Source organism: Panicum virgatum, chromosome 1K, assembly GCF_016808335.1.
Source record: "Panicum virgatum strain AP13 chromosome 1K, P.virgatum_v5, whole genome shotgun sequence".
NCBI classification, from domain to species: Eukaryota; Viridiplantae; Streptophyta; class Magnoliopsida; order Poales; family Poaceae; genus Panicum; species Panicum virgatum.
The window spans coordinates 30,667,741-30,693,686 of record NC_053136.1 but is presented as its reverse complement, the minus strand read 5'-3'; the positions used below and the strand labels follow the sequence as shown (position 1 = coordinate 30,693,686).

Sequence of the window (25,946 nt, the reverse complement as noted above, 5' to 3'; positions counted from 1 at the left end):
TTTTTCACGCACCACCAGAAATTTTCATTTGTTAAAAGTTAGTTTTAATTTCACTCCCCCCACCCAATTTTTACACCCAAGTTTCCCACTTCCTGAGAAAAAATAGCTTCTGAAAAATTGAACCTGCACATGGCGGAATCGCCGCTCAAGACTACAAAACGCGGAACCCGGAAAGGGAAACGTAATTAATTTGTCATCTTCACATATACCGAAAAGAGAAAGTTTTGTCATCCTCACATATACCGAAAAGGGAAAGTACCTGCTGTCGGAGATTGACCGGACGGATTTGAATCGACCGTAGGGAAGGGGTCCCTACGGTTGACCGTAAATTAGCGGGGGCCCCGCTGCTCCGCCCCCGATCTGCTCCATCCCGTCCCCGACATCACTCTGCCCCCGGCCGCCATCCGCGCTGCCGCTCCTTCCCCGGCCACGCTCCGTCCACCGCCGACGTCGTCGCCAGGGACATCATCGTCGTGCCGCTGCCCGGTAGCCTCCCTCGGCCGGCACCACCTCCTCCGCCGGTAGCCTCCCTCGCCCGGCACCAACTCTCCCGCCGGCCTTCAATCACGACGGCCCTCCCCACCGACCTCGCCGCTGCGGCCCGCCCTCCCTGCCCATCGACAAGGAACCAGGTGGGCAACTCTGCCATCAAAAATTGATCTTTTGATACAATAGCACGGAGCATGGGATTAGCATGGGATCGTCAAAAATTCGATGCTCACAGTAGCACGAAGAGGAACAGTCTGTTCCTCTTGCGTTTTGCCTCTAGAGCCAGGGGAGTCTAGTATGATCAGTCCAAAAGTCAGCTATCTATCTTTACAGGAAGAGGAAGCAGTGAATAACATGACATCAAAATCATGTATCTGATTGCAGTGCCAGGCCAGGCGCAGTGCTCGGCACTCGACGTCGAAGCTCCTTGAGGCTCGCTGGGATTCCAAGTTCGGGACTTTGATTGCAACCGTGAGGCCATTGCTTAGTTGGCCCTTGAAAACCTTCCCAAAGCCTCCGACGCCGATGAGGTTCCCCTCACTGAAATTTCTTGTAGCACGAACAATGTCGTGGTACGATACTACCATGTGGTTAGTAGCATCGATCACTACGGGGGCCCCAGTAGATCCCTCCTTTGGCGTCCTGAATTTTGCTCTCAAGAGTAGTGACAGGATGGTGATGGAAACAACAAATGCCGCGATACTAGGGAGGATATATTTCAAGATATGGAGCTTCGTTGAGTTGGATCTGTCTAAGGTTTTAAATCTCCGGCTATGGCTTCCGCTATCTCCCGCTATAGCTGTTTGAGAGAGATTTAGCTAAGATTTTTCATATACAATTTAGTTCTTAGCTACCGCTATAGCCCGTTATAGCCGGCTATAGCCTGTTTTTAGACATAGATCGCTAAATGACTTAGCCAGCTATTTAAAACACTGGATCTGTCTCCGTTACATGGTGAGAATCCTAGACGCGGTAGACCACAAAGAGCTCCATTCCCCACCAAAGAGGCAGGAGCAATATGTGAGAACGCACCATACCTGTTGGTATCTGACCTTCGAGCTTGTTGAAAGAAAGGTTCAAGTCCCAGAGGTGAATGAGATTGGCCAAGGAATCTGGTATGGTGCCGGAAAGAGAATTGTCGGACAAATCCAATGCGACTATGCTAGTTAACTTGCTAAATGAGCCTGGTATATGGTCTTGAAACATGTTACGAGAAAGGTTGAGGTAGGTTAGCATTCGGAGTTGACCTAGAGAGGTAGGAATTACCCCTGACAGATGATTTGTTGAGAGATCCACCTGATTTATTGTTTGCATGCTCCCGGTGTCAACGGGTAGTGTACCGCTGAGATAGTTATGAGACAAGTTAAGCTGGATAATATTTTCGAGGTGCCACAAGCCATTGGGTATGGAAGAAGAAAGGTTGTTTTGAGATAGGGTCAAGCTTTGCAGATTGCTAAGATTACCTATTCCATCAGGTATTGGCCCAATGAATCTGTTAGAGTCCAAATGCAATTCAACCAGACTCCTTAGCATGCCAACTTCAGTAGGGATAACCCCTACCATGAGATTATTTTGGAGGTTTAGGCTCTGGAGATTCTCCATTAGCAATATGTCCCGGGGAATCATTTGGCTTAGTTGGTTACCAGAGATACGGATTGAGATGAGACCACTTGTATTTGCTATCATAGCTGGCAGGCTACCAGAGATTTGATTGTCTTGCGCGTGCAGTTTTTGCAATTTGTCTGAAAAATTCCCCACGCTGTCTGGGATGTTGCCCATGAAAGAGTTCATCGCAACGTCTAGGAGTTGAAGATTCCTGCAGTTAGAAAGAGCACCCAAGAAATGAAGCTCTCCTCCAAGGTTATTTGCTTCAACATTGAAAAACCGAAGAACTCTGAGGCGACCAAACGTTGCAGGCACATTGCCATCCAATTGGTTGTGAGATAGATCCAATGTATTGATCCTGGACAAGTTGCCAAGTGAAGCCGGAATAGAACCGGTTAGTTGGTTTTCTGCAAGATTCAACCATGAGAGTTGTCTTAGTTGTCCTAACTCTGCTGGGATCCCTCCACTTAGGTTGGACTGGAGAACGTTCAGTTGATTCAGGCGGGTAAGATTGCCCATTCCGGTTGGAATTGACCCGACAAGTTCATTGCCCCCCAGTGAAACAAAATCAAGCTGTGACAATGTTGGCAGCCATGGTGGGATGAAGTCATCGAAGAAATTGAGGAACAGAGAAAGTTTTTGAAGAGACGTACACGCAGCAAGGCCCGATGGGATCTTTCCACTGAACTTATTCACAGAGATTGAAAATATTTGCAACAATGGTAGATTGAAGGTCACATTATTATCAGGGATACGGCCGCTGAGCTCATTGTTTCTTGCTAGGACCAGTTCTTCAAGCATAGACTTATTAAAGATGGCCGGCGGCACAAGACCAGACAGTCGGTTCCCATGCAAGTAAAGTTTTGTGAGCCCGGACAGGGACCCAACACTAGCTGGTATCGGACCGGAGAGGCTATTGTTATCCAGGTTGATCATGCTCAGAGAAGGCGTGTTGTTAAACATGAAAGAAGGTACCGGCCCACTCAAGTAATTGTCATCAAGGCGGATGTACCTCAGACGATGCAGATTTTGCACGACACGCCGACCCAGTCGCACGCGGATGCGCCGCCGGTCCAGTTCCGGCGCAGCACGCCGAGTGGGTCGGAGAGCGCGGCCTTGAAGGCGAGCAGCACCGCGCGGTCGGTGCCGCTGCCGGGGGGCTGCGCGGGGGAGGCGGACGCCGCCGGCCTCGTTCCGGCCGGGGGAAGACGACGGTGGCTGTGGCAGCATTACTGGGGCGTCTATTCCTCGCTCGCGCGAGCTCGCGCCGAGCTGTCGCAGCTACACTCCGCCCCCCGCTCCCCCGCCTTCCTCCGCCTCCCAGGCTCCGGCGCCGCCCTCGGCACCTCCGCCGCCGCCCTCCGCCGCCGCCTTCCCTAACCGAGCTCGCTGCCGCGCGCCGCCGCCTTCTCCTCGCCCCCGCCGCCGGCTCCGCCCACCGGTTGTCCGGCCCCGCCCGGCTGGCGGCGCTCCCGCGCCGCCGAGCCCTCCGCCGGACGATCCGCCGCCACCGCCTGGCCGCCGCCGCCGCCGCCCCCGACCCCTCCTCTATGGCCGGCGGCCATGGAGCCGTCCCGCCCCCAGCAACCCGGAATGATAAGGCCGCCACCGCCCTCCACCACCCCTCCTCTACTTTTTTTTTTTTCGAGACAACGGGTGTGTGAGTGAGTAATTGGGCGGGGGGTTTCACATACATATGAATGTAGAAGCAAGGAAGAAGATTGAGAAAATAGAAATAAGAAACGTCGTGAGATTTGATTAAAAAAATGTGGAACAATTCTCCATGTTATTATGCTTACAGGAGGATAAATTAAAAAAAAACTGATTGGTTGTTGTTCTCCAACATAGAATAAACAATACGTCCATATTCTTCATCCAATAATGTTATCTTTTTTTTAACAGTAAACTGCACATATTCACTTATAGAACTCGATGGTGACGCTCTGAAAAAATTGGAAGGAAATTGTGACTCTTGTGCTCTGTTATAATAAGTTTGAAAAATGAGAAAAAAAAAGATATCCACAAATGAACTTACATGCATGCTTAATATTTTTTTTATCTCCACAAGGGTGTCATACTTTTCGTTGCATGGGTTTGTCAGCAGTAGTAGAATATGCATTCACGTAATGGTTTTGCATCTTGAGAAAACATAAAATTCTATTTAAAATATTTTCTACATCAAAAAATAATATAAATAAAAAGAGAAAAAGAAAATGCAACCTAGTTTATAGTTTCAAAACTTTGAAGTCAGAAGTTATAAACTTTATATTACTGTAATAGTTTCTTATTAGTTTAAAAACTTTGGAATCTGAAGCTATGAACTTTTTACTATCACATTAATAAATTTTATTAGCTTCCCAAAAAACTTTGAAATATGAAACTATGAACTTTTCTGGTACCACAATAATAAATTTTGCAGCTCCAAAAGAAACTTTGAAAAAGAAACCTTGAACTTTGTAGTACCATAGTAATAAATTAAGTTTGCAGCCATAGAAACTTTGAAACTATGAACTTTGTACTAGCACAATAATTTGAAAAACTAAAAAATTGAATTTTGCACTAGCATAAGAACACGAATAAACTTTATAGTCCCCCTCCGGTCCAACAAAACTTTGAAATCTAAAACTATGAGCTTTGTACTACCACATAATAAACTTTTGTAGTCCCCAAAAACTTTGAAATATGAAACTATAAACTTTGTAGTAGCACACTAATAAACTTTATAGTCCCAAACTTTAAAATATGAAATTGATCTTTGAATAAGTTAATATATTTTGACTACTCATGAACCGTGAAAACAATATGAAAACAATATATCACGAATAGACTATGTGTGGAGCACGGTGTGTGCTGTGTTTGGGTAAAAAAATGAAAAATATAGAAAAATAATGAACATTTACAAAACATGTCAGAGCATATATAGAATCCATAATTTTTAATGAACATAACTAAACTAAAAACTTCACATTAGTATTTTTAAAAACTTATGAACTAAGTGTACAAAACTTTACACTTGTAGTTCAAAAAATTCTAAGAACACAATTGAAAACTCTAATATCCTCGACTTTCAATTTGCATGCATAACCCTTTACAATAGAATATAACCAAACTTTTGATTACTATATATAAAACTTTATAGGATACCTATGCTTGACATATAACTGTAAAACAGTTCCAAACTTTCAGACATATAAAGACCAAAAATATAAAAATAACAAGTGTGGTTCACAAACAAAAGGTAGGCTTTTCAAGTGAAATGGATGGGCTATCTGGTCTAGACAAAGAGAATGGGAATTTGCTAATACATGTAGGCAGCATCAGCAAAAAATACGAATGAACATGAAGGAGGATATCCAGCTCACCTCAAATATGATCTTGCTCCCTGCTCTCGAACTACACCGCTTATGTAATCTTGCATTGGGAGAAAACAAATTTTCTCCAGCTCTAGAAACTTCACGCGAATCCCAAGCTAATGTTGTGGGTTAACAAAACCAACAAGACGTGTGTGAGAAGATAATTACACCAATAGGCATGGAATCAATACGAACCAGAAAAAATCCTCAAAAATATGAATACAGCCTTATACATGTAATCTTTGTAATTCCAAAAATTTATACAGTAAATTTAAGAACTTTCTATAATTAAATTTAAAAATCTATAATACTAGATACAAAACTTTATACATGGATATTTGAAACCTTCCATAAATACATATATATAAATGTTTACATAAAAAACTTTATACTGAAATAAAAAATTAACATTAAATTCAATAACTTTGCACTTTCAACTCAAGATCTTTACAAATCACTTGTCAAAAATATCTCAGCAAAATAAACTCGGAACTTTGCAATCCCAATCAGAAAACTTTGTAGTGGCATGTTATAAACTTTGTACTTTCGTGAATCCAACTTTTCTCTTCCAAAAAGTCTGGAACTTTTTTATACCACATTTAAAAATTTGTACTTTTAGATCTAATACTTCATAATTAAAAAAATTTGCATTACATATTAGGAACTTTGTCCTAACCTATCATAAATTTTGTAACTCTCGATTTTAAAACTTTATCTGGAAATATGTTACAATCCTGAACATTAGAACATATAAACAACTGTGACGTGCATAAAACATACTAGTCCAAATTTACAAAGTTCTATGCTAAAACTCTAAAATGACTACTTGGAAACTTTGAATGAAAATATTGAGGAACTTTCAGATCATGTATATAGAAACTTTTGACAAATAGTTACAAAAATAATGAATATATCAAGTCATGATTCATGAAATAAAAACTTTGAACCCTTCAATTCACAACCTTGAACTTGTGTGCCTAATAAAAAAGAGTTTTATTTCCTATTGTGGAGTTTGGTGCGCAAACTTTAGGCACATATACTGAAAACTTTATACCTAGAGATGTAAAACTTTGAAATTCGTGTACAATAGCTTCCAGCATGATAGTTAATAAACAATAGAAAATTATGGAATGGGTTGCAAATTTGGGATTTCTATCCTTGAATTATGATAATTGATTCTTACCCTTGTAACCCTGCTATATTAATCCTATGCAAAAAATAATCATTTAGAAAATTAATGCCAATTAGATTGAAACCAAATACAAATATATTAGTCGTATGCCTCAATCTGATTAGCCTCCCCCCAGAATTGACTCAGTCAGAATGAGGGGAATAGATGATGCTAGCAGATTTTACCATTACAAGATAGAGCTGGTTGCTAAGGCTGTAGGACTAGCTCAATTGTGAAGTAGCATGTGCTCTGGACCTCAGACTAGATATCAATGAAATGGAAGATGAAAATTATTGCCATGTACACATAATGATTAGCTGCAGGGGGTATTTTAATTTGTACCGGGGCATCTGGGAACAGTTGATTCCAGAGCGCCTCTGTGGCAAAGCATCCAGGCACCGTTGGTTGGTCCCTTGCGAAGAACGGAAGGAGTAGCTAGTATGTGGCAACACTGCATCAGACTGATGTGTCATTCGGCACCGTGGTACATGGCAAGCATTTGGAATCTGTATTATGAACCTTTCTGCTATCATGATAATAGACTTTGTAGTTTCAAAAACTTTTAAACTTAAAACTATGAAAAGATGTGTTTGTTGGATCATATGTGTCGTTTCGCTGCATTTGCTAGCAGCACACATGTGCAAACTAAGGAAAATTGCTTTGAATCAGTAAAGAATTCATGACTACTCATGAAATGTAAAAAAACCTTTTGACTCATATGTCGAGAATCCATGAATATGCATATATATTTAAATTTATAAATCTTATATATACCGGAGTATCAAATTTATACACACCATGTCAAAAAACTTTTGAATAATGTATGCAGAACTTATGAACCACATATCAGATTTTGCTTATGCAGGTAAAAAAATCATATGTATACATTATGAATTTATAAACTTAGAAATTATGCATAGAATTTTTTTACAGAAATGGATGCCTTGATCTCACCTGAATGCTTGAGAATTGGTGGGCTTCAAAGTCTTGTTTCAGAGCTATCAATGAGCCTTGGTCTCACCTGCACACATTAGGAGTTTAGTAAGCTTCTTGTTAATGTGGACACATCATGGTCACAACTCACAAAATAAAATTCACCATAATTTAGAAAAACAAAAGGACCCTACTGTGGAAATGCCTTGGTGAATTGCTACAAATACTAGCAACTCAAAACACATTAGTTTCATTTTTTATGGAGAGTACTAGGCACAGTAAGGTATTTTTTCAAAAATAATAGTATTCATAAACTTTGTATTAGCACATCTTCGAACATTTTACTCCTAGATACAGAACTTTGTGCTCCAAAATCAGAAACTAACTTAAAACTTGGCATTTTGAAGTTGGGAACTTTGTACTAGCCTATTAAAAACTTTTGGCTCTCATATATAAAACTTTTAACATATATATACAATATTTTCTATATCTAAACTCTCATATTGCATACCAGAATCTTTCTACTAGAATGTTGCAAACTTCTAAATTATAAATATAGAACTTTGGTCTAGCATTCAAATTATGGATATAAACTGATGAATTTTAGCCAGAACACAAACTTTAAAGTAAAAAAATCTAAAAGAAAATTGAGGTTCAACCAATGTACAAAAACAATATATCTGCGTGATTGAGGAGACTATGTTTAGTTCAAAAAGATAATCTTGGTATGTAGTGTAGTGCTGTTGTTTGTAAGATGTCGTACTGTGACAAAGCTATAGAACAATTATTAAGAAAAAAATGCGGCCGGGGAGGGGGGGGGGGTTGAAATGCCCCCCACCGTATTTCATTAAGAGGAAGCAACAACGGCTTCTCCGTCTGCGGAAAAAAAAACCCAATCTTGGCCTATGCCCACAAGGGCCATGCCATTCGGCGAGCACATCGAAGGGGTTTTTTTAATCGCGGGCTGAAATTCGCCCCAGCCGGGGTTCGAACTCGCGACCTGCAGGGTGCCAATCGGCTACTGTCGCTACTTGGGCTAGCAACCTTAGGCATAGAACAATTATTAAGGCAATAATATTACTCATTCTAGCGCTAAAAGATCACTTATCTAGCTAGTTTCTTTGAGGACTAGTTAGATGCAAGGTTAAACTTTCATGCAAAAAGTTAAAGAGAACCAAGAAAGGACCATTTGAGCATTTTTCAACTAGTAGTCTACCCCATTGACTCATTGAGATGTTGGCTAGTTAGGGAGCATTGTACATCCCGAAAACATTTTGGATAATTACATATTCACAAGTAAAAGCTTTTATATTACAGATTGCAATATTTTAGCCCATTGGGTATTGAAAAGATTTTAATTACATGTACAAAACTTCCTACTCATATATCTGAAACTTAGTGCTAGCATATATTGAACATTACATTTGTAGACCAAGAGTTTTATATAAAAACTCATTATCCTTTTCAAGTAGACTCATGATTGAGTAAAAATAACCTAGTAGTGATATCTGAAACATACATCTAGCTAGTCCTAATATCATTCAAAAATAGCATGTACAAAAGAGAATCTATGCAAATCCCAGTCTGTGGGCAAATGAAAAGAATTTTAGAAAACATGGAAGAAATAATATGTACCTTCTTCTCCATGGCACAGTGCACTTGCTCCTACCAAAAAACAGTAAACTTTGCAGCTGCCTAGGCAAAAATATACTGCAAAAAAATGGGAACATGCTAACATGTTGGTGTTTTTTATGTTGAAGAAACCTCTCCAAACAATGATACAGTCAAAAACTTTGGATGCTGCAAACTTTCAAGTATCATGGCAAAAACTTTGTAACTAAAAGCTAAATAACTATAATGTCATGTTCTAAAAACTTCATATGTCACTTTCTTTTCAAGCCACATGGCTAAAAACACATTCAGTGAGTACTACTTGTAAACTTAGAATACATATAATCAATAGTTTTTCTCTAAATTTCAGATAATTACTTTGACTATATGTAGCCCATGATGTATAGGTCAGAATTAAAAATATGATGCCTCTATGTTGAAATTTTCAGAGAAAACAACTATGCATGCTTGTTTCTGAAAAGAAAATCTTGATGGGAACATGTCTTCCTTGTTAGTGAATAAAAAAAGAACAGATGATCCTTGATTTGAACAATATGTATAATGGTATGTTGAATTCAATCTCTAAGGTGATATTGCCAAAAGCCTGAAATCTTATAATGTTGTGATGAAAATTTACCTACTAAAGCCAGGCTTTCTGCAGGCAGCTCATCGATGAGATAAATAATCAGATGCAGAAACCTAAGATCAAAATCCTACGGATGCTTGTGTGCAAGTGCTTCCCCTAGCAGGGTGCTGCCGTGGTGGTCTGCAGGAGGAAGATATCGTGGTGCTATGCAGGAGGAACATGTCATGCATTCGAGGGACAGGCAGGACGGGGCGATGTAGCTCACCTGAAATTGAAGGCCAGCGACGGTTGCTGCGGTCGATGTCAATGAGGAGGATAGACCCCCCCTCAAAAGCAAGTAGGGGAGTCAATTGCAATCCCCTTCTACCTCGGTGTCGATACGCATCGATCCACTAGGTGCAGGCGAAACGACGGCGCACGACGAACTTGGCGTGGCTTCTCTTCTCTTCTCCGGTGTACTTCGGCTCGATGCAGATGAAACGAAGACGCGGCAAGCTCGGTGTGGCTTGCCTTCTCTTTCTCCGTCGTACTCTGCCTCGATGCAGTCAAAATGACGGCTGCGATGTCGGCGCATCTGCCTCCTCGGCTCCGACATACCCCCACCCACGATGCAGGGGACTGAAGTGCGGCGAAGCTCGGTGCGGCTGCTTCCTCGTCTCCGACGTACTCCCCACGAAGCAGGCAAAACGGAGGCGCGGCGAGCTCGGCGTCGGTGCAGCTTCCGCTCGCTTCTCGTGCATACTCCGCCTCGGCGTGGATGAATCGCACGGCAAGCGCGGTGCGCGACGTCGAGATCAAGACGGATTTCTGGCGATTCGCCGCCTTGTCTCCCTCGAATCACCTCAAATCCGGCGATCCCCTTTTGCCTACACCTCGAGACCAAAGGAAAGGGAAATGGGAAATGGATAAAAAAAATATGTCTAGAAATTTCGAAATAATATTGGAATATAAAACAGTACCTGAGAAACGGCCGACGCGGGCTGAATACGAAGCAAAATTGGGAAGCAGTATCTCTCTAGTAAGGACACACGTGGCCATCGTTAGCTCCAAGGAGTAACGGCGCGCGAGTGCTCTTTAAGGATTTCGATCCTTCTCCCCCAGATCGAAAACGAATTGCCGCAGTCCCAAATCCCTCACGGTGTCATCTCCGGGTCCTCCGCAATCCCACTCAGATCTCTCGGCCAGGCGAGGGGAGCTTAGATCAGCGATGGCCGGCGTCGAGTGTGCGCCGAAGGTCTCCCCTAGCAAAAGAAAGGCGGCGGAGTCTTTGGCCAGCGAGGAGCGTTCGCTGGAGGAACGTGCCAGCAAAAGGATCGACTGTTCTGAGGCGGAGAAGGAGCCGGCAGCGCCGGCAGTCGCCGACGACGAAGGAGAGGAGGCTCCGGCGAAGAAGATGTGGCGGCTGCCGCAGGAGGAGGTCGACTGGATCCTCGCCCAGTCGAACGAGCCTGTCTGTTCCGAGTTCCGAGGGCTCAAGCGTGCCAACCTGTCGCTGGTGCCGTCGCCGGAGGAGGAGAAGGACGAGTTCACGGTGCTGCTCTACGATTGTGCCCGACTCTGCTACGAGGATGAAGCGAAGTTCGCGAAGTTCCAGGCGTGGGTCCGCCGCGAGTACGCCTCCAAAGATTCGTGGAGGTCGACTACGACTACTTCGGTGAAAGGGCCGAGGCATTCAGGCATTTAGGCTGAGCGACGAAGCACGCGACGAGGTGTTCAAAGACTGGGATCTCTCTTCAGACAGCGAGGACGACTACGCTTGGAAGCTTGTGAAGAGGAAAATTAGGATCTTTTTCTGAAACAAACGTTGTATGATTTATGCTCAGAGACGATGCTGCTTGTGGCTTGTCATGGCGTCAGTGTTCCTCTTATCTTGTGATCCTGTTTCCCAATTCAATAAATGAATGCAATTTCCAGATTCTACATAAAGAAAAAAAAACTTTGGCCTGCAAATAAATCACCACTTTGGGATACGTCAATTCTCAGTCTGCAGAAATTGATGTGTGTTCTAGTACTGATCAACGGTCATTCTTTTGAGTATTGCAGGCCCAATTTGGACGGGCAGAGCTACCAGAATTCTTGTGAGCTGTTGTTTGATCTGTTATTCGTGGCTAGCTATTTCATTTGTAGCAGGAACTTTTGAGAACAAAGGAGTTAAGAACCTTCAACTGGGAGGAACTTGACCTGAGCAAGGTGGAGGACAATGGCTTTGATATTCCCTTCCCTGGATCTTTGGTTTAGAATGCGTCCTTGACGGTTTTACAGGTGAATTCTATAAAATCTGCGGATCTTTGCCATTAAAACTGGGCCTTTAGTTAAAACTTAACAGTGCCTCTATCATCCTTTTACCAAAGAAGGAAGCAGCGGAGATGGTGAAGGATTTTCGACCTCTAAGCTCAATCCACTCTTTTGCTAAGATTGGAGGATTTTTTTTTTTAAAGAAGAGGAAAATCTAGTTTACACCCTTGAACTATTATAAAAGTTCAAACCCTTGAACTATTATAAACATTCAATTATGAACCTTCAACTACGAAACCGGATAACGCCATTCAATTGTTGAAATCGGACAAATTTGACCCTTTAGGTGGTTTTAAAGATAGTTTTCTATTTTGTGCGAATAAAAAATATTCAATTTAAACTAAAAATTATAAATAATTTATTTTTAAAAAAACCAAATGAGTATCAAAAGTTTGTTTTTTAAATGTAACATATCTATTGGCACGATACTTGTTAGTTATTTAGATTCAATCTTTTTATGTTCATAATATTTGGTTGCTTATAGTTGTTCCTATTATTTTTAAACAACTAAGATTCAAATAGACCAATAATATGCTACATTTTTAGAAAAAAATTGTACTAGTTTCATATTTTTCTGATTTAAAATGAATTAGTTTTGATTTTTTTTAAAAAATAAATAAAATGAACTTTAAAACCACCTTGAGGTCCATATTTGCCCAATTTCGGCAGTTGGATCGTCTATGCTATCCGATTTTGTAGTTGAAAGTTCATAATCGAACTTTTGCGCTAGTTCAAGAATATAAATTGGACTTTTCTCTAAAAAAAGATTATATTGGAGGTCCTAGCTCTCAGGTTGGATCCCAAGTTGGACAGTCTCATCTCGCGCTCTCAAAGTGCTTTTGTATATGTGCGCAAGCAAGTGCATATCATCGAACACGCACACCGTCCCTGCTGTTCAAGCTACACATTTCCATGGCCTTCGATTTAGTTTGGTAGCTTTATCGTTTTGAGCTGCTTCAATACAGAGGCTTCCACCACGGTGGCGTGACTGGCTTGCTCTTATTTAGTCATTTTTCAACTCGTTATCATCTTCAGTTCCCTGCTTTTTCAATTGTGTCCTGGAACAACATTTCAAACACAAGCACAGTTTTTGGCAAGAAGCCCCCCTTTCTCCATACTTGTTCGTCTTGGCCATTGACACTCTTCAGCGGATATTCGAGCTTGGTACTGATGATGTCCACCCCTCTAAGCAACATGGCAGACCAGCAAAGCTCACACTTTCACCTCATGCAGATGATGCCGCGGCCTTTGCTGAGGAAGACATGGTCACATGGACATGGTTCTGGTGATGCCGCGCTGGGCTTAGGCAACCAAAGCCCATTTTATTAACAGGCCTTTGTTGTACTTGTAGCCCGTTACTAGGCTCCATTATATATAAAACCTATAAAGAAGCTCCCCACTAAAGATCATTAACTTTGATTTCTCTGCAACCACGTTAAGCCACACCATCCTTTTTGTTTCAACCATTGATCTTCGGTAGATAGATAAATCTTGGGCATAGGATGTGATTCATCATCCTCCATCCCACTAACCGTCATTAATTGAAATGTTGCACTATCTCTCAGCAAAGAAATAGTTTACGTGAGAATCATTTGTATGCGTGTCTGTCCGTATTCTTTTGTTTACTTTCCCAGGCAGTTTTTATGTTTCCATTAAGGTGGCTTAGAAGACTAATGACCATTTTGCATGCGTGTCTGTCTGTTTTGCATGCCCCCATGTATTTTATTTTGGGTGGTTTGGTTTTGCATGCATTAGCCAAGGAGAGAATTTGCATGCATGCACATTAACTCTCACAAGTAACTCTCACCTTGGTTAACTGAATCTATCCAGAATCTAATAAAATCACATATGCATATATGCATATTAATGTTTCACTTCTTCTTGGTATATGTGTTTAGCCTCATGGCACCTAATAAAATGGTCTGAAGGGAGTAATCCGTAGCTCTTCGGGTTCCATTCAATTGACTGCTCGGCTTTCTCAGGCCCGCCTATAAACTCCTCACCGGTGGCCCGAAGGCGAGAACACTGACACCGCTTCAATCGGAAGTGTTGGTGTTACAGTGAGCTCATCGAAGACCTCCGCAACGGGCAGCTGGAGAGCTTCATGGCGCCGACGGTGACCCCATGCCGGTTCACGAGATACAACGCGGCGAGGCCCTCTGATACACCGATAAGCGCGGCCACGAGGAGTCTGCGTGCGCGCCCTTCGACTGCCCGTTTGGAGCGGCTGCGGCTACTCAGGCCTGCAACTCTAGGCCCATGTCCAGGATGCGCATGCACGGGGATCTTATTCACATTTTTCTTTATATATCCTTGAAAGTATCTTATTCACATTTTTCTCCATTAATCATTTATAAATTAATTTGTTATCTTCATATATCCATTGAAATACCTTATTCATATTTTCTCATTGATCTCCAAATATGTTACCTAAACAATAACCTCAAACCATCATCTAAACTATAGCTTCAAATTCCCGCAGCAATGCGCGGGGAAATCAACTAGTTGTTAATTATATGCCTACGCTTAGAAATTTAAAATTCTTGAAGCGAGTATCGGTCATTCGCATGATTTTCTTCTAAGTTGCCATTTAGGCCAACAAGAAAAGGACAAGCTGCATTATACATAAAAGGAAAATCTAGATTAAACTTTTCTCAGCCGAATATGCAACAGTTTCACAAATCGAAAAATTCTAGATGACAACTTTTCTCATTCAGATCAGGTCGACTCCCAGATTTAGGCACCATGTTTCTCACGTGCCTCTGCTTCCATCACACAAAAAAGCAGAGCATTCAGCATGTGTAACGCAGAGAACTTGGCAACATATCTGCAAACCAGGCGACGACGGAAAGGAAAACAAAGTTACCAACGGTAGAATTATCTTATTATTTGGCCAACAAACGGAGCCTCCACATTCGCTCTCAAGGTCTAAAAATTCTTACATTAATCGGAGAAAAATAGAAAAATAAAATTACCCACTACTGCCATTACGATAAAACAAAAGGAGCCTACACGTTCGCTCTCAAGGTCTAGAAATTCTTACGTTAATCGGAGAAAAATAGAAAAATAAAAATTACCCACCACTGTCATTACGATAAAAATTAGCCTAAAATACCCCTGTGGCTAATTAAAAATCACCTACTAATGCTATTATGAAAAATTAAATATAAAATATCATTTAGCTATGTATCAGTTACAAATATATACTATTAATAAAATCTAAAGCTAACAACAATCAATCAAAATAAAATGAAAATAAGAATAATTATCTGCATAATATTATTAAAGCTCAACAAATCAAATTGTTATTATAGGTAGATCATAGTTGAATTGTTTTAATCAACAATAAGACATAATTTACGATAATGAACAGGATGATGTATGGTAAATAGTATAACCTTTAAGTAAGGATACAACGACATGCAAATTTTTGAATTTTCAATACTAGCCGCGCAAATGCGCAGGTTATACGCCTAGTTATGCATGAAAGGTCCTACCTCTCAAATCCAATCTGATGTCCCCCGTATTGTTCTTCTAAAGAAGCTATCATTGTGTTTTGCACTGGATCTCTAGTTATCATGATGAAAAATTGAAGATCTGTTATCTTTCGTGAACAAGCATTAAGAACTGAAGCTATACAAAAGAAAAACAAATGTGCTTGGAAACCCAAATTCAGAGAAGAGCTACTAAGAAATGTTAACGAGTTGAAAATTTTACCTCTTCTTTTTACCTCTTCCATTCAATGGTGATTTTACCTCTTCTTTTTAAATTTTGTGATTTTGCCGTTTGGGTTGCTGTGATTAAATGGAAGAAAAATATTGAAAAATAAAAAATGCCTAGAGGTGCTTGGCATTATCTCCATTCATCCGGTTGGATCGCAAAAACGAAACGCGACACAACTATTGTGAGGTACGTACGGAGGTATTGAGGTAGGGTTTGGAGAGCCCGGCGGCAGCGACCGTCGGTGCTTCCCATCCTCTTCCCCACCCTCCGAGGGCCCTGCGTCGTGGCGTCGCGTGCGGCGCGACCGCGGCTGTGGGAGTGTGGGGTCTCACCCGCCGCGCCTGCGTAATGGGCGCCGCCGAGGCGGGAGCGGGACAACCAAGTAAAACCACAAAGTTAAAAAAATGAAAATAAAATCACCATTTTACTGTAAAATAGGGATAGAAACACTTTTGCTCCAAATATATTCCAACACTAGTGTGCTGTGAGTTCTGGATTGAATTAAGATCCATGATGCATATGCATATGCTGAATCGAAATCGCAGACGCGCCCCATCCTCCTCGCTGTCTCTCCACTGGATCCGCCGCCACCTCCACAAATTTGTGAGCCGTGCCCCCCAATTTCACCGTCTCGCTCGGGGTAGCAGGCGCGTGAGACGGCAGCGGCTTGCATGCAGCGAGGGCAGTCGGGAGCACGGCTTCCAGTTGCCTACTGGGTGTCATGTGGGGCCCAATGGGGAGCGCGAGGCCGCCTCCTCTGAGGCCCCGTTTGGTTCCAAACTTTTTTCATAAGTCCCTATCACATTAAAATGAATCTTACTATTTTATAGTATTAAATAAAATCTGTTTATAAATGTTTTTTGACAGCTGAGTGCTAATTCGCGAGACGAATCTAATGAGCCTGATTAATTCATAATTGCTACAGTGATGCTATAGTAACCATCCGCTAATCATAGATTAATATACCTCATTGTATTCACGAGCAAAGAGCAAAGAGCAAAGAGTTCTGTGACAGGGTTGATGACCTTTGTATTCACGAGCATCAAGGCACTGATAAGCCTGTAAAAAAAAAGAGGTGGTTGCGGTGCTCAGCAGCCAAATATTACAGTTGATGGTATGAAGATGGTAGTGGAGTCAGTGGGACGAAAGCAGTCGCTCTCTGCTGAGATGGTATTTATTTGATCTTTATTCAATTCAACAAGTTGTTCTAATAATACTATAATCATGTGTTTTTCTTATATATTTCTTGTTTGACCAGGTCCTTGACGTTCTCAAGCGCATAACTGATGAGGATTGTCTTCTGTTGGGCCTGAATCCCAAATTTGCCCGTCCAGATTGGATGATACTCCAGGTTCTTCCAATTCCTCCACCCCCTGTTAGACCATCTGTCATGATGGGCACTTATTCCAGAAGTGAGGTGAGCCTAGTACCACTATTATTTTGTGTCCAATTGTTTGATGCATGGATGGATTACAAATGCACCTTTTTATCTCACTGTTGTTCTTCTGGGCCTTTCATTTGCTTCTTACAGGATGATTTGACTCATCAGTTATCTATGATAATTCGGCACAATGAGAACTTGAGGAGGCAACAGACAAAAGGAGCTCCAGCTCATATTATAACAGAGGTTGCCCAGTTGTTGCAATTTTACATTGCTACATACTTTGATAATGACCTTTCTGACCAACCCAAGGTGAGTATTTTAAATTTTTTTTCTGCATATTACTTGTTAAATCAAATGCTCAATCATCGCTTTCGTGTTACTTTGGTATCATGCTAAGTTTTGCTTCTGTTTTTCCCCAAATTCTCAGGCCACACAGTGTTCTGGAAGGCCTATTAAATCAATTTGCAGCAGGTTGAAAGCAAAAGAAGGCAGGGTTAGAGGAAATTTGATGGGGAAGCGAGTTGATTTCTCAGCCCGCACTGTTATCACACCAGATCCAAATATTAACATTGATGAATTAGGTGTGCCAAGGAGCATCGCTTTGAACCTGACATATCCAGAAACTGTCACTCCATATAACATTGAGAGGTAAACAAGTCACTGTTGTTCCATGTAACTACTGTATTTTTCTGATTACTTGCAATGAAATCCAATGATCTCAGGTTAAAAGAACTCGTAGAAAATGGGGCTTACCCTCCCCCAGGGAAGACAGGTGCCAATTACATTATTAGAGAAGATGGTCAGAGGCTTGATCTTCGTTATGTGAAGAAAAGTAGTGATTTGCATTTGGAGCTTGGTTATAAGGTGAATACTTGCATCATTGTTACTGTAGCTCTGATACTTTTTTATAATCCCATCTGAATCTTTTTATTTACCATTTTATGTCTGATCACCCAGGTGGAGAGGCACCTCAATGATGGAGATTTTGTTCTTTTCAATCGGCAACCAAGTTTGCACAAAATGTCTATGATGGGGCATCGTATCAAAATTATGCCCTACTCAACTTTCCGGTTAAATTTGTCTGTCACTTTACCATATAATGCTGATTTTGATGGCGATGAAATGAATATGCATGTTCCCCAGTCGTTTGAGACCAGAGCTGAAGTTCTAGAGTTGATGATGGTGCCAAAATGTATTGTGTCCACAATCAAATAGGCCTGTGATGGGTATTGTCCAGGACACGCTGCTTGGGTGTCACGAAATCACCAAAAGGGACACTCTCATTGATAAGGTTAATGAGGATAAACTCTACTTACCTGTCCATTAGTATTTCCTGTTGAGTTTTATAGTTCAATGTTGTGAAATTCATTCCAGGATGTATTTATGAACATATTGATGTGGTGGGAAGACTTTGACGGAAAGATTCCTGCTCCTGCTATTCTGAAACCAAGGCCCATTTGGACTGGGAAACAAGTTTTTAGTCTGATTATCCCCAAGCAAATAAATTTAATTCGGTTTTCTTCCTGGCATTCTGAAGAGGAAACAAGATTTACTACTCCTGGTGATACTGAGGTCAGGATAGAGAAGGGAGAGCTTCTATCTGGTACACTTTGCAAAAAGACTCTGGGAACAGGCGCTGGAAGTCTTATTCATGTTATTTGGTAATTATGCTGCAATTAACATTCTGATTCGTAAGTTACATGGTTTAGTAATTTTCCTCATTTCTTTCTACTAAGCTAGTTTCATTTTAAATTCTTTGCAGGGAAGAGGTTGGTCCAAATTCAGCGCGCAAGTTCTTAGGTCATACACAGTGGCTTGTCAACTACTGGCCTTTTCAAATTGGTTTCAGTATTGGAATAGGGGATGTGATTGCAGATGCGGCCACTATGGAGAACATTTATCAGACAATTTCGAAAGCTAAGAATGACGTGAAGGACCTTATTAAACAAGCATGCGACAGGAAGTTGGAAGCTGAGCCTGGACGCACAATGATGGAGTCATTTGAAAATAAAGTAAATCAGGTAGTTGTTTGCTTACTTGATAATAGATTGCTTTCATTTTCAAAAGAGCAATATCACTCTCAGTTGAATTGTTTAACTTCAACCCATTTTCTTTCCACTCCAGGTTCTCAATAAGGCTCGTGATGATGCTGGAAGCAGTGCTCAGATGAGCTTGTCTGAAAGCAACAATTTGAAGGCTATGGTCACTGCAGGCTCCAAAGGCAGTTTCATTAACATTTCACAAATGACTGCTTGTGTTGGACAGCAGAATGTTGAGGGCAAGCGGATACCATTTGGTTTCAGTGGTCGAACATTGCCACATTTCACAAAGGATGACTATGGTCCTGAAAGTCGTGGATTTGTGGAGAACTCTTACCTTCAGGGTCTGACGCCACAAGAATTTTTCTTTCATGCTATAGGTGGTAGAGAAAGTCTGATTGATACAGCCGTGAAGACTTCTGAGACTGGGTATATCCAACGCAGGCTTGTGGAAGCTATGGAGGATATCATGGTGAAATATGATGGTACCGTAAGAAATTCCTTAGGAGATGTCATTCAGTTCCTATATGGGGAAGATGGCATGGATGCTGTTTGGATTGAAGAACAACAATTGGACTCTTTGCAGATGGAAAAGGATGAGTTTGATAATGTCTTCCGCTATGAACTGGATGATGAGAACTGGAGGCCTAACTACTTGCTTCCTGTCCATGTTGATGATTTGAAGACCAACATTGAATTCAGAAATATGTTAGATGCGGAGTTTCAGAAGCGAGAAGCTGACCAGTTCCAGCTTGGGACTGAGATTGCTACAAGTGGTGCTAATGCATGGCCTATGCCTGTCAACCTCAAGGGCTTATCTGGAATGCCCAGAAGATATTCAAGATTGACACCAGAGCATGTTCGGACATGCATCCGATGGAAATTGTGGAAGCAATAGATAAGCTGCAAGAAAGACTTAAGGTTGTGCCTGGTGATGATGCTATGAGCATTGAAGCACAGAAAAATGCAACTTTGTTTTTTAATATCCAACTTCGTGCCACATTTGCCAGCAAGAGAGTCTTGAATGAATACAGGCTTACAAGGGAAGCATTTGAATGGATTGTTGATGAGATTGTGTCCAGGTTTTCAGTCTTTGGTGGCTCCTGGTGAAATGGTTGGATGTGTGGCCGCCCAGTCCATTGGGCAGCCGACAACTCAAATGACACTTAATACCTGCCGCACAGTCCATTGGGCAGCCGACAACTCAAATGACACTTAATACCTTCCATTATGCAGGTGTCAGTGCCAAGAATGTTACTCTTGGATTTCCCAGGCTGAGAGAGATCATTAATGTTACGAAGAATATAAAAACTCCATCATTGTCTGTTTACCTAAAGCCTGAGGTGAACAAGAAGAAAGAATTGGCTAAGAATGTCCAATGTGCTTTGGAGTACACCATACTGCGTAGTGTGACCCATGCTACGGAGGTTTGGTATGATCCGGATCCAGTTAGAACAATGATTGAAGAGGATGTGGAATTTGTCCAGTCATATTATGAAATGTCTGATAAGGATATTGACCCTGATAAGATTTCTCCTTGGCTGCTGCGTATTGAGCTTGATCGTGAGATTGAGAGGTCAAGTTGACAAGTACCTTGACCTCATATATTGTGATGAGTGATTGTCGTGATGACTTGAAGGTTTTGGCGCGTTAGCTTGATTTTGGCTTGTGTTTGTGTAAGGCTAACCGCTGTGTGTGCATTTTGTTTATGTTCTTGTGTTTCCTTCTTCAGTGCCCGTGTGGAGCGTTAGGTGTTGACGGGTGGTCAACACGTGGAGTGGACTAACCGTGGTGTAGTCGCGACTCTGTGGAGATTGCGCCGTGCGTTTGGTCTTTGGATTGCAGGTACACGGGCGTCAAGTGTCGACGGAGAGCTGCCATGGAGGTGCTGTGGCCGATGGACCGTGCGGTGGACGGCGGTGAAGGGAAGCCGGAACCGGAGATCAGGCCGGGCGGCAGCTGTGGCGTCCACTCCTGAATCAAGGGCGCAAGCGGCGACGGAAGGCGGGTTTCTTGGTTTGCGCCACAAAACCAAGGAGGCGGACGGCAGTTGAAGACGCCAAGTCGTGGAGGCACGGGCGTTGGTCTCGGGACTGACGGAAGCGACGGGTGTCGACGGCGTCTAGGGACGTCAGGAGGCTGAGGCGGGAATGGCGTCCAGGGCCACGGCGTGGAGGCGGGAATCTTCCCGTGCGTGAAGTTTTTGCGGTTTTCTCAAAACCGGCCACCTACCCGGGTTTCGCGGACCCTCCAAAACCGCAGACCGGAACTTCGTCGACGTGGCGGCATCGCAGCAAAGACTTCGAGTCGAAGAAAAAAGCTCCCCGCCGTCGATCGAGGCTGTACAGCGGGCTGCTGCAGACCCGACCGGTCTGACCGGTCCCATGGACCGGTCTGACCGGTCTGGCCGCAGCAGCTGGGTATAAATACCCCCACCAACCTGTGGCTGGTGGTTCTCTTGAGTCTTTTGTTTTCTCTTCGTTTTTCCTTCTCCCTGCCCCTGCTCTAGGTTAGGGCCAAGGACTCCAACGCAAAAGAGGGTTAGATTATAGCTAATCTCTCCAATCTAGAGGGTGGATGATGGTGTGGTCGGCTCTAGCCTTTGTATAGGTGAATTCCTCCGTGATTTATGAATAAAATTGATTTGAGATTCACCCGTGTGTGCTGAGCTTTTCGTCCCCCCTTCCTCTCTTGCGTTTTAAGTTTCGATTCTCCTCTTTTGGTGTGTTTTGTGTTCGGAGGAGACAAACCCTTGAATTCGTGGTTTAATGGACTCTTTGTGACGATTCTAATCCTTCTAGCCAAGTGCTAAACCTACTGGAATCGAGAGTTCTCACGAATTGGAGTTTTTGGGTTCTTGAGAAAACCCCAATTCTCTTTGATCTTCCCTTGATTTCTCATGATCTGTTAATCTTTTGGGAAAGATCTTTTGGAGATATGTTCACGGGGTAGATGTGAAGCTATCCAAGTTTCATTGGATTTGGACATCGTTTGCTCGAGATTTGCCGTTTGAAGCTTTGTTTGCGATCTGTCTGGGTGAAACCGGTCTGACTGGTCTCTGAAACCGGACTGACCGGTCTGAGTTTTTGAACTCCAGCCCGACCGGTCTGACCGGTCGGAGAGAGCGGTCTGACCGGTCCGAGTCTGCCAGGTCTGCAGATTTTCTCGCTTGCTTCCGTGTTTTTCTCTCGCTCGTTCTAGGGGTGTGTTGTGTTGGTTTAGCTCTTCCATAGCTATTCCAAACTTCACCTAGAACTCTTAAGGGCTTGTTGTGATTTTGGGATATAGGCCGACGGTTTGAATTTCGGAAGAAATTTTGATCGGCTCCCATTCACGCCCCCTCTGGTCGCCGGCTTCGGTCCCTCAATTGGTATCAGAGTTTGGTTGAGGTTTTCAGTAACTTAACCGGTTCAAAAACCACTTGGCGACCATGGCGAGTCTTGGGAAGATCCCGGTGTTTTCCGGCGAGGACTATGCCTACTGGAAGGTTCGCATGAGAGCCTTCTTGCAGAGCATGGGAGCCGAGGTCTCGGATATTACCAAGAACCAGGCTTACGTGGTGCTTGCCGCTCGGGTCACTCCTCTTCAAGTGACTGAGCACGAGGCTAACGCCAAGGCTGTCAATGCCTTGTTCGCTGGAGTTTCTCGTGCGGAGTTCTCACGCGTCCAGGGTTTTCAGGAAGCCCACAAGATTTGGACGTGCCTTGAGAACTACCACGAGGGCACACCTCAGGTGAAGGCCAGACTGTTCGAGACTCACCGGCGTGAATACGAGAACTTCACACAGGAGCCGGGTGAGAGCATTGACTTGATGTTCAGTCGTTTTCAGTCGATTGTGAACAAAGTCAATGCGAACAGATCTGCTGATGCCCTTGAGTACACAGAGCACGAGAAGGCCCTCAAGTTGCTCTACGCACTTGACCGCTCTGTGTGGGATCTCAAGGTGAACACCATCATTGAGTCTGCTGGATATGAGACTCTGACGGTGTAGGGTCGAGATGGCGGACTAGAGGGGGGGTGAATAGTCCTTTCTAAAACTAATTGCGCCGGCTAACCGAAACTTATGCGGAATTGAAACTATTCGCTTAGCCAAGACTTCACCCCTCTAACTATGACTCTAAGGCACCTCCAAAAAGATCCCACACAAAGCAAATGGAGTGCCAAGCTAGTAAGAGCTCTCCTAACAATTCTAATGCCAAGTCATACAAGCCTAAGCACTAGTACTTCACAAACCGGGAGAGCTCCTACACAATTCTAATGAGCAAAAGCACAAAGCCAAACCTAAGCTCACTAGATGCTCAAGGACAAGGATACACAATCCAAATCCAAGAGCTCAACTTGCTTAGCTACACAATCTAAGCAAGAGCAACTAATTAAGCTACAGAAGCTAACTAGTTACACTAGGATCTCTACTTCTAGCTACACAAGCAAGAAGATGATTAGCAAGCTACATAAGCTAACTAATCACTAGAGAGCAACTACACAAGCACAAGATATAGATGAATGTAAATACAAGGCTTGTGATTTGGAGAATGCAAACCACCGAGAAGAGTAGACAAGATTGACACGGTGTAAGGATCACCGGGGTGTCCGACCCTAGAGGGGGAGGGGGTGAATAGGGCCGCTAATCGCTTTTCTATCCTAGGGCTCAATCTAATTGCATAAGATAAACCTAACACGTCCTACACAAGCTAGTTATGACTAAGGTTTATCTATGCTACCCTCTACTTACCCCAAAAGACTTGCAACCTATAGCCAATCCTAATCAAACTAACTAGGAAAGTAAAGGTAAGCAAGAAAGAGTAAATGCGGAAACATAATGCGGTAAGTAAAGCGGTAAGGGAGAAGATATGCAAACTCCCGAGTAGACACGGTCATGTAACGTGGTTCGGCACAAACGCCTACGTCCACGGGACACCGAGGCTCTTCCGATCACCGTCTTGCACTACGCCACCAAGGCGATGCCGGCAAGCAAAGGCAAGTGCGCACAAGACACCGAGTCTAGTGCACCGCCACCGTCTCTCTCGGTCACCCGGCCGAAATCCACTACGGAGCTTCTCCACCAAGGAGGGGGCCTCCTCTTCCCCCGCACAAAGTGTCGTTGCCACTCCACACCAAGACGGAGGGTCACACGACGGATCACAAGTTGCTTGCCACAGCAAGACTTCTCTCAAGGGAGCTCTCGCAAGAACTAATCCCTAAACAAGCACTAAGCACTCTCACAAGTGTGCTTAAGCCTATAGGATGTACAATGAAGCTCTATGGTGGTTGGAGATGTTCTTGGGTGTGTTTGGGATGTTCAGCAACTCCAGCACACTTCAAATGGCCGGGGTGAGGCGTATATATAGGCCACCAAGTCTTGTAGCCGTTGCTCTAACGGTCAGCTGAAAATCTGCTACCACCGGAAGAACCGATGCCTCTTGGCAGGGTAGCGTCGGTTCATCCGGTCACTCACAACATGAAGTAGCCGTTGAAGTCCTGACAGCTGACGCAGAGACCACTGGTTGAACCGATGCAATGCACCGATGCCTCACCGGTTCAACCGGTGCTGAAAGAATCTTCTCCTGGATGCTGACGTCATTACACCGGTGGTATGCACCGATGCACCGTCGGTTGAACCGGTGCTGAAGAAACTTCTTCTGGGCACTTGACATCGTCTCTGGTACAAAGGACGGCCATTGCACCGATGCCCTATTTTGGACCGTCGGTTCAACCGGTGCCTATAGGCTGACTTGGCTTCGATTCCCTTCTGCACCAAAGTATCAAGGCGTCGGTTCTTCCGACTACCATCAGATGCTCCGATGCCCTGGCGTCGGTTCTTCCGGTGCTCCTGAATCGAAGAGCCTTGCTACGCCTATCTTCTCTTTCTCTTTGTCATCACTTGAACCTAAAAGCCTGAGAATGATCATCTTAACAATCATATTAGTCCAAGTGTTGTGTTGTCATTCGATCACCAAAATCACTCGAAATGGCATCAATGGTGCCATGTTCGTTACACACGGTGATTTTTATCCCGAGGTTCACTTGGTTGCCACCAAGCTAACCCCCGTTGAGACAAGCTCCAAGGTTGCCGCCGATCCTCTTGCTAGTGGTGACTCTCAAGTCACACTCTCCCATGTGGAGTGCTCACACCGAGCTCTAGCACATGATCCGGCCGGACCACTTATTGCTCTTCACGTCTCGCTCAACTAGAGTTGCTCTTCGCGGCTCCCGTGGGGTGAGCACAATACCCCTCACAATCTCTTCTCTGGAGCACCGCACAATCTTCTTGCGGGCTTCAACAGAGCCTCTTGCCACCAAGCCGCCTAGGAGGTGGCAACCTCCAAGAGTAACAAGCACACCGGCTTGCAACACAATCACCTAGTGCCACTCGATGCAATCTCTCAAAGCAATCGCACTAGAATCGCTCTCTCACTCGATCGAATGATTACTATCAAGTTAGAGTGAGTAGAGGGCTCTCAAGCACTCTCACACATGGACACCAAGTCCCCAAGGTGCTCAGCAACCTCAAATGGCCGGCCACACCCTCTATTTATAGGGGGAGGCCCCAAACTAGCCGTTACACTCAAATCCCATGAAAACAGAGTTTTCGCGGACTGTCCGCCTCACAGAGACCGGAACGTCCACCATTCAAAACCAACGGCTAGAACTGCAATGATTATGTGTCAGAGTCGACCGTTAGAGCCCCGGGCGGACTGTCCGCGCCCTATTGGCGGACCGTCCGCCGTTCAGACACTCCGAACACTCAGAGAGACAT

General features: G+C 43.5%; 2 pseudogenes; both read left to right on the top strand.

Moving 5' to 3' along the window:
• The first annotated feature begins 10,714 nt into the window (after positions 1-10,714).
• Positions 10,715-11,655, top strand: LOC120702492 (annotated as a pseudogene).
• Positions 11,656-16,499: 4,844 nt separating this feature from the next.
• LOC120654488 lies at positions 16,500-20,753 on the top strand (annotated as a pseudogene).
• The last annotated feature ends 5,193 nt before the right edge of the window (positions 20,754-25,946 follow it).